Genomic DNA, 10251 nt, shown 5'->3' on the forward strand with positions numbered 1-10251 from the left:
TATATATATATATATATATATATATATATATATCCTCCTCTTGCAAAATCACAGAGGCCACTGACATAGCAAAAGTCCAGAAAACACTTGAGGTAAAGAAACCTGCCTATCATTGCTGTGATAGACTGAGTGTTTTTATTCTCCCAAACTCATATGGTAAAACCTTAAGCTTTATGGGATGGTATTTGGAGGTGGGACCTTTGGGAAGTGATTAAGTCATGAGGATGGAATACTTAAGAATAGGGTTAGTGCCCTAATAAGATGACTAGCTTTCCCTCTTTCTGCCATATGAGTATAAAACAAGAAGCCATCTAAACCCAGAAGAGGACCCCGTGAAACCCTAACTACGCTGGCAGTCTGATCTCAAGCTTACAACCTCCAGAACTATAAGAAACAAATTTCTGTTGTTTATAAGCCAACCAGTCTATGGTTCTTTGCTGTAGAAACCCTAACCAAGATAATTGCCTAATCCAGCATATCCCATAAGCATTTGACCAATGATCTCTTCTTTTCCATGTAACAATTATTAACAACCCGTGGAACATATTTTGAAAATGCAGGCATCTGGGGATCTGAACATGCTCCGGAGTGAAGTAAGATGACTGCCCAGCCCACTGCTGCTGCCTTGATTCCTGCCCCCCTTTCACTCTAGAGTTTGCATTCTGGGAATCCTGTAGCACTTGCAGTTCCTCACAAGCAGCATGTCCCTCCAACATTTGGCATGTTGCTCCATTTACCTGAAATGCCCTATTCTAAACTCACCCCCTACTTCTACCTTCTGACTCACTCCCACTTATCGTTCAAAACATGTCTCAAGTTTCATCTCTTCTAGGAAACTTTTTCTGACCTTTCTGATCTGGCTTTGGTTTTTCTCATAATGTCCTCACATTCATCGTAGCACTTACTTTACTTACTTTTAACTAAAACGAATTTCCCTCATGTATGCAATCTCCTCAGAGACCAAATCATTAGTACTTAGTAAGTGCTCAAGAAATAGTTGTTGAACTGAAATAAACAGGACCACAGTGAATGCAATAAATGACAAAACAATGAAGTTTTTAAGAATGTATAAAATATTATAATCCCTCAATATTTCAAAAATACATTTGGAAAACTGTTTTCTTTTGAAAAGTAGTTTATAGTATTCATTGTATTATTTAATTAATGCTATTCCATTTATTAATGTTGTTAGTGATTTTTCATGCAATTACCCTCTTTCATTTGCATTTATATATTTCAACCATTCTTGTCAGATATTCAAATATTTATTCTCTACTACCTAGAACTTAAAGTATAATAAAAAATAAAGAAATAAAAAATAAATAAATACATAAATAAAAAATCAAAAAAAAAAAAAGAAAAAGAATGAGGAAGAAAAATAAACTGCTGAAAATATTCACTGTAGTAACTTCCTACTGCGGAAATTAGCAACACCGCTTTGCATGTTGAAATATAAATACTGCCTAAAATCAACGTAAGGATGCAGAGTCTGTGTCTTTGCTTGGCTTGATTTAAACAACAGCTGTTCTTCATTTTATTTGTCTCAAACTCACCAAACCTGTTTGGGCCGTGAAGCAGGTCTCAGCCAAGCCTCCTATGTTTAGCTGTATATAAAAGATGACAGCTTTTCTTCTGGGTAAAATTAACTCATGCCACGTGTTTCCCCTTAAACCTCAAACCCCTTGTATTCAAGATCTAGGTTTCCAAGATCGAGCAGAGACCATTAACAAAGTTTGACATTGTTATCAATTTATTTATGGATACAGGTTGTGCTTGTACATATATTTATAATAAAGATTTGAGTGAAATATTCACATTTCCAAAGTTATTTACCTCATATTAAAGAAGCTATCCCTCTCGTTTACTCATTTATGATTTAGCCAGTTAACAAATATATGCCGAGCACCTACCATGTGCCAGGACTCTGCTGTCAGAAAGGTCACAGTGAGATAATACTAGTAATAATACTACCAATAATAGCTCTATCTTGGGCATATATAATGTGTAAAGCTCCACGCTAAGTCATGTATGTGTACTATCTCATTTGATATTTTCAACAAGCATGTGTGCCAAGTGCATTGCTATCCCTTTTCATATATTAGAACATCAAGACTTAGAGACATCAGTTCAGCACCCAAGGTCACAGAGCTAGCAAATGGCAGACCCATGGTTTGAATCCAGACAGTCTGTCTCCTGAGAAGCCCCTGTGCTTAGTTTCCAGGCAAAACCGCCAGGCAGTGACCACACAATGCCACTCTACCATCAAACTTCCCACAGACATCTTTGCCCAACCACTGTCACACTGCCTTCTAAACAGCATTGAGTAGGAACCATTTCAGGAGGCTTTGAGGTGACAAAGGCTTAGAGACTAAAATTAAAATGTGTTTATTTTTTAATCAAACAACTTTGGAGCATATGGTGCTGGTGAGTGTTCAATGAATATTAACTGATTGTAGTTAATGGTAAACTGTAGTTAATGTGGTTGTACTGTGTGACCTTTGAGGTACCTTTCAACCCAGGCGTTTATGTGATTAAAGAGGTGGCTTAATCTAGTTGTGTCTAGATTTCATCTCCAGACTCTCTCTTGAAAAATCACATTTAATTCAGGCTCTTTTCAAAGGAATAGACTGGACTAAGCAACACACTTTATAGTTATATTTATATTTATATTAACCTAAAGAGGTTACTCGTAGATGAGAGTCCAGTTAGGTACATATTGGTTTCAACTGGTATCCTATGAGAAAATTGAAATCAGGATGAACTATTACAGCTAACATGAGCCATCGTGGTGGTGTACATCTATAGTCCCAGCTACTTGAGAGGCTGAGGCAGAAAAATTGCTTGAACCCAGGAGTTTGAACTCAACTTGGACAATGTAGCAAAACAGTCTCTAAAAAAAATTTTTTTAAATAGATCTCATATATTGTATGGCATCAGGAAAGGACAGTCAGGAAAAAGTACTAATTTATCTAATTGTATAATATATGAGTTTATGACTTTTCTAGATAAGTAAGCTATTTCAAAATGATGATAATAGGTTTTGTTTGTTTGTTTGTTTGTTTGTTTAGAAAGAGACTCTGTGTCTCTTTCTGTTGCTCAGGCTGGAGTGCAATGGCATGATCTCAACTCACTGCATCCTCTGCCTCCTCAATTCAAGAGATTCTTCTGCCTCAGCCTCCTGAGTAGCTGGGACTACAGGTGTGTGCCACCACACCCAGGTAAGTTTTTGTAGTTTTAGTACAGACAGCATTTCACCATGTTGACCAGGGTGGTCTCAAACCCATGGCCTCAAGTGATCTGTGTACTCCGGCCTCCCAAAGATAAATGGTTTTGATAGACCCAACATACCAGAAGTTGCTTCATAAGAATTTCATCAGTGACAATTTAAAGGAATTTGGTGCACTGAATTGTGGTGGATTCTGAATGTACAAAAATTGCAATTCCCTGATGTTCATCATGTATATTTCCTTCCCCATTTTATCCCCCCTGGCCCATTTCGCTATATTGTCTCCTCATAGGTCAAACAACAAGAGTGCTTAAGCAGTGTATTTCCTGGCTAATTTATTAAGATGGTTTCTTGGGTTATACAATATTCCCAAACCAAAGGCTACTCACTGGCAAGAGAAAAGTATCCCTTTTTTAATTGACAAGGAAAAAATATCTGAATGAATTCCAAGCTATTTGACCACTTTGACCTGGTCTTAGACCTTATTCACATTTCCATGAGCTCAGAGGTGAACTCCAAATCCCACTTTGGGTTTAAGTTTTGTTTAAAATACTGTTCGGTGGAAAAGAGTCATTCTTCTAGCTGTCTTGGAATTTGAATGTCAGTAAGCTGATAACAAGGTACCAAGGTGACAGGATGCTATAACACATACAATCCATGTCCATTTATGCACAGAAAAGATTAGCTCTTAACTTCATGGCAAGAACTGAAATGTTATGCACCAATTTCTGGGTTCTAAATGTATCTTTTCCCCTGTGGGAAATAACATTTTTGCAAGAATTTTGGAGCTGGGTCAACCAGTGACCTGAAATTACATTAAAGTCCAGGGTCCTTATGTTCCTTAAGGAGGTATTTACAGCAAACCAAATAAAATACAGAAGCCAGAGAAACTTCAAGCAATAATATAGCCATGCTATAATTACTGCCATTTAAGAAAAATAAAGTTTATATGACTAGAATCAGAGAGTACACCAACTGTTTACACTCCTGATGGAAATGTTCCAACTCAAATCTGCCTCGTGATTAAAAGGGCTATCCCTGAGAAACATAGATTTTGCTTCAGTCCTGCCTCTGCCACTCACTGGGTGGTGACCTTGGGTATGTTACAGAAGTCTCAGTTTTCACAATTGCACCTCATAGAATTATAACGTGGTTTAAATGTGATAATGCATTTAGAAGTTCTTGTTAACACTTGTTGGCACACAGAAAGCACTCAGAAAATATTGGCTGCCCGGTTTTACTCATTCAACCAAACAATTGTGAACAGTCTGCAATTATCACGGACTAAGCTATGGGAACAAACAAACAAAAGATGACAGTAGAGTGAAAACATTGTTTTTAATTTTTTTTTTTTTTTTTTTTTTTTTTTTTTTTTGAGACGGAGTCTCGCTCTGTTGCCCAGGCTGGAGTGCAGTGGTGCGATCTCGGCTCACTGCAAGCTTCGCCTCCTGGGTTCACACCATTCTCCTGCCTCAGCCTCCAGAGTAGCTGGGACTACAGGCGCCCGCCACCATGCCCGGCTAATTTCTTTTTGTGTTTTCAGTAGAGACAGGGTTTCACCGTGTTAGCCAGGATGGTCTCGATCTCCTGACCTTGTGATCCACCCGCCTCCGCTTCCCAAAGTGTTGGGATTACAGGCGTGAGCCAACGCACCTGGCTAAGTTTTTTTCTTTAAATTTTTGTGTTCCCGGGTATTTTTCCACAGGCCCTCCTTCCATTAATGGTTTGTAAGGTCTTCTAAAACTGAATGTTGTATCTGTAGTTTCTTTTGAATGGCTTGTAGAGCACAATGATTACTAGGTGGTTGGCTAATTTTTCTCTGCCACAGGCCAGTTGTGACATTTATGAGGCATATGCTCAACCAAAAGCAAAGAGGGGGGCTCAGTAACACTTTCTTGCACATGAATTCTACTCCTGCTGAAATCACATCATGGACATCTGAAGAGATTAATAGGATTAGGTCACCCTTCTGAAAGTCTGACCTCTAAAAAGTAACCTGTCTACCCACTGAGATGCCTTCACCGTGGCAGAGACTTGCCTTTCAAACCTGCTCTAGCCATCAGGACTCAAGATCTCATCAGCACTTTATTTCTGGCCTGTCCCCACTTAGGAACTTTGTTCTGTGACTATAAACACAGGGCAACAGTGTCTTAGATTGCTTTAAATCTGTTTGTGTGCGTGCATGTGTGCACTTGGGTATGTGTGTGTTGAAACTTACATCCAGAAACAGTCCATCTGCAAACAACGGAAAGGAGCCTTTAAAAGTCATAGGTAGAGAATTAATTAAAATGTGCCATATACATTTACAAAATCTCAGCTACAATTAGTAGTCTACTGTGGTAAACCAATGTCATAATCATATTGTCTTCTGAACTTGATATTTTAATATTCACTGTATGATTCAACTTGTTGGTTTGCCCAAATAAAAGCTCTAAAATCTTTACTGTCTTTGGCTTATGACTTTGTTCTCAAAAGTATTTTGAAACAAATTTTATTAAATTTTGAGTTGTGAATCAATTTTCTTTTTTAAATCTGGTTAAAATTTATTATAATTTTAATTTTCATACCATTGATAAAATTCAGCATTTGTCTCATGAAAATGACTTTACCTTGCTAAAGTCAACAGCAGGTTATGACCTAAGGTGACTTAAGTATCAGATTTGTTTATAAAACAGTTCATCTTAAGTTCTTTTTGAAACAGGGCAAGGAAATTCTGCTTTCTTGGGTTAGAAGGGCAGCTCTGTGTTATCACTAACTAATGATGAGAACCTGAACAGGTCACAATTTCTCTGGATCTTAGTTTTCTCATTCATAAAATAAGAGAATCAGACTAAATGAGTAGTAAGTCCCATTCTAGTTTTTAAGTTCTATGATTCATTTTTTTTTTTTTTTTTTTTTTTTTTTTGAGACGGAGTCTCGCTGTGTCGCCAGGCTGGAGTGCTGTGGTGTGATCTCAGCTCACTGCAACCTCTGACTCCCTGGTTGGTTCAAATGATTCTCCTGCCTTAGCCTCCTGAGTAGCTGGGATTACAGGCACGTGCCACCACGCCCAGCTAAATTTTGTATTTTTAGTAGAGATGGGGTTTCACCATGTTGGCCAGGATGGTCTGGATCTCCTGCTCTCATGATCCGCCTGTGTCTGCCTCCCAAAGTGCTGGGATTACAGGCATGAGCCACTGCACCTAGAATGGCCAAGTTCTATGATTCTTTGTTTCAACTAATAATATTTGAATTTTCTGAGGAATAGAAAACAAACCACATTTTTACTTAAAAATTCATATAAACATATTTACATCTCAAGAAACTTAACTGTGAATGAATATTTGAGTTTAGGTTGAGAAAAATTTTTACAAATACTTCTCACTGTGAGCTAAGTTCAAATAACTGCCTGAGAAACTTTTTAATTTTTGAGAAATTGATTAGAAGAAATAATTCAGTAGGAAGAGGCAGCATGACAATGAAGATTTTAAAATCAGAAAGATCTAGATTCACATTCTGGGTTCATGGTATCATCTTGGGTAAATTATATAATCTCCTGGGCCTTAGCTTCTTCATCTGTAAAGTGGGAATAAAATGTATCTTCTATGGCCTGTCAAAGATTTCATGGTAACCTTCAAAGGTGCTGACTCACGGTAAGTATGCAGATGTTATCCACTTGATTTTCTTTTCTTATCTAGAAGTTTTGCACTAAGAGCAAGAAGTCCTGGTTTTTGTAAAAGCAAGAGTGAAATCAATAGGCTGTGAACTCTTTGAGCCTAGGAAGGCAATATTTCACAGTAGTTATCAGCATGCACTTTAGGGTCTTACACACTTACACGCAAATTCAAACTCTGTCACTTATTACCTTTGGGGCCATAGGCAATTTATTTAAGTTCCCTCAGATGCAGTTTTTCATCCATAAATTAGTCATTGTAAGATTTAGAAGGGAGAATGTAGCCCAGTATCGATCACATGTTAAGAATATGCTTATGTTCTTCAAACTTGGAATGAAGACTGGACGTCCATGAATATTTCTGAGAAATATACCTGAGAAATGATTATTCCCAGGTTGATGAACTAAGTCTCACCAAGTTATTAGGAACTAAGGAATTATCTTCTGGGAGCAAGGCAGGTCCTGGAATCCCACAGCTTCCTACGACAGGCATGTCATCTCAAAGACATCTTTCTTGACATGAAGACAATGCCGTGTAAACTACTTATGTTCCTTTTTTATGAAACCAGCTAGCGATTCCTCATGATTTTTCTGTTCAGTTAAAAAACTGCTCCTCAGTGCTTTTCATGGGTGTGCATTGTTTGTCTTCAGTCAAAGATTTTGAAAGGCGGGGAGGGAGGAGGATCTGGCTAAAAACTTTGGGAAATCTGAAATAAAGGTTATATTAGTCCCATTGGGTATTCTTGAACTGGTTGCACAAAATAGACTTTAAAAGTGTTTATTTACATAAACATAAAAATACTGGCACTTCATTAGATTAAAACAGCAGGAGCCATAATAAATTGACATCAGAATACTCATACTTTTCTGGGTAGCTAATCCCTAGAATAAAAAATACCAGGATTTCTATTACCAGAAAGTTTAAAATAAAATTTTATCATTTTAGACTGTTATTTAAAAAACAACAATAATGTGTGGGCTCCCTCTGCTGGATCTTCAGACTGTAAATACCAGAAAGGGGTTTAGTACATTATAGTTACCTAATTGATTGTATAACTCATAGTGATGAAATTAACACACAGAAGTGGATGATTGATTTCAAATCTACATTTTAAAAGTTGCCAAATAAAGAAGCTGAAATCAGTTGGAGCTATACTTTTCTTCAGTTTTAAAAACCAGAGACTTTGTTTTGTTTAAAGTAGAAGATAGTAAATTATTTGTTTATTTGTTTTATTTTTGTAAAAGGAGGCACTGACTCTCTTCAGAGAGGGGTCACTTGTGGTCCATGGCGCCTGTTGCCAGGGTAACTATGTCCTCTGTCTGTACATGTCAAGGCCAGTGGCTTCTTTTGGAGACAATCAGACTATCAGATGGAAGGAAACGGAGAAAATGCAAACTATGATGTTCATGTTGCTTCAGAAAAACTAAATATGATTATCCTGCAATGCAACTCAGAGAAATTTTCATCTTAACAATGAATTTATTTTATTATTATTATCTCCCTAAAATAATTATGTTCTGGTGAGTATGTAAGCACTTCATGCCCTTGCATCGTGGGCTTTCTCTATTTATTGAACTTGGAAGGAGATGTGCAGACAAAATGTTCTTTAATAAAATTAGAAATTTTCTCTTCCTAGAGTCATAAAATATTTATCCGAAACTGTATAAAAATATAACCCCTTTTAGCTTATGTAGCATTTCTGAATAATGTTCTCTTTTTAAAAAATGCCTAATGATGCCGAATTTAGATTCTATGTTTAAAATGTGTTTGCTGAAGGAAAGCTGTAATTAGTATAAGGAATACTGAGTTCCATTTTGAGAACAGCAAGGTAATGGTTGGCTTTGTTTATGTAAGGAACAGAAATAGAACTTGTTGCAGAAGATTGAAATTTCATCCATTCTTTAGTTGAGTGTAGATTTTTACAGAAAGCTGTATAAAATTAAATGTATGAGTGCTCATCAATTCATGAAAAACCACAATTTAATTGAGTTTTATGGACATCATGGTTTTATTTATTTTATTGTAAAATTTCCAAGCCCATTTAAAAAACTTTATAGGTATTGATAGTGATCCCTATATTAAACATAGTAACAAATACATCAATATATCTAAATTTAACCTCTCATAATATATCTAGAAAGGTAACCAAAACAATTTTTAAAGTAAAAATTCTCACCAAGTTATTAGCTTCTCCCATCAGTTATTAGCTTCAGGAACTAGTGATAGGTCCTTATTTTGCTTTAAAAAGTCACAAACATATTTCCTCAAAGCTTTCATTTTCAATTTTATTTTTTATGATACATTATGTTTCTGAACATATAAAGAGCTCTCATCAAAAAGGAATGCATAGCTATTACTTCCTCTCATGTAAGTTTCCCCTTGTACCTATCTTCCAAGGAAGCTGAAGAAACTAAGAAGAAAATGTAGTAGGGGAAGATAGAAATGCACAATGAGTTGTAAACAGAGTGTCTTGTAAATAGAGAGATTATATGCTCCAGTTTCCCAAGGACAAGCTTGGTTTGTGCCTATTTTCCTGGCATAATTATTAACAGTGCCCCATTTCACTGTAAAAAATATCTGCTTCGAGTAATAAATTACATGACCATCCTATTTACAGTCTAAGTACTTCTGCCTACATTGCCATTTGTTCTCCAGATCATCATTTCCAAACGTGAATCTACCTCAATTCTAATCCCTCCAAATATTAGTGTAAATGGAGTGATGTGGTAAACTAAATTTGAGAAATGCTGCATGTTATATGTAGTAGTCTTCTTGGAGATCCTAACACATATTTACATTTTTAAGGTTGCTTGACTTTGCTTACTCCAAAAATTCCAAATTTGGGGGGTAACAGCTCCCCATATTTTTAACATATTTTTAAATATAGCATAACATAAAAAATCTATCTGATAGGCTCTCAGTTCCAATTAGCATAGGATTCCTACCCCCTTTCTGTACTTATTTCACTATATTCCACTTGGATACCTAAAATTGTGTGGAGACAACAGTATCCAGGAGAATGGCAACTTGTAAGAATTTTGCTAAAGAAAATCAAGGATGCTCCAATTAAAATAAACAGTGTTGACTGGGTGCGGTGGCTCACACCTGTAATCCCAAGAGTTTGGGAGGCCAAGGCAGGCAGATCACCTGAGGTCAGGAGTTGAAGACCAGCCTAGCCAACATGGTGAAACCCCGTCTCTACTAAAAATACAAAAATTAGCCAGGCGTGGTGACGCGTGCCTATAATCCTAGCTACTCGGGAGGCTGAGGCAGGAGAATTACTTGAACAAGGGAGGCGGAGGTTGCAGTGAGCTGAGATCGCCCCACTGCACTCCAGCCTGGGGGACAAGAGCGAGACATCGTCTCAAAAAA

Source organism: Rhinopithecus bieti, unplaced genomic scaffold (genome assembly GCF_001698545.2).
Source record: "Rhinopithecus bieti isolate Rb0 unplaced genomic scaffold, ASM169854v2 scaffold_13352, whole genome shotgun sequence".
Lineage (NCBI taxonomy): Eukaryota > Metazoa > Chordata > Mammalia > Primates > Cercopithecidae > Rhinopithecus > Rhinopithecus bieti.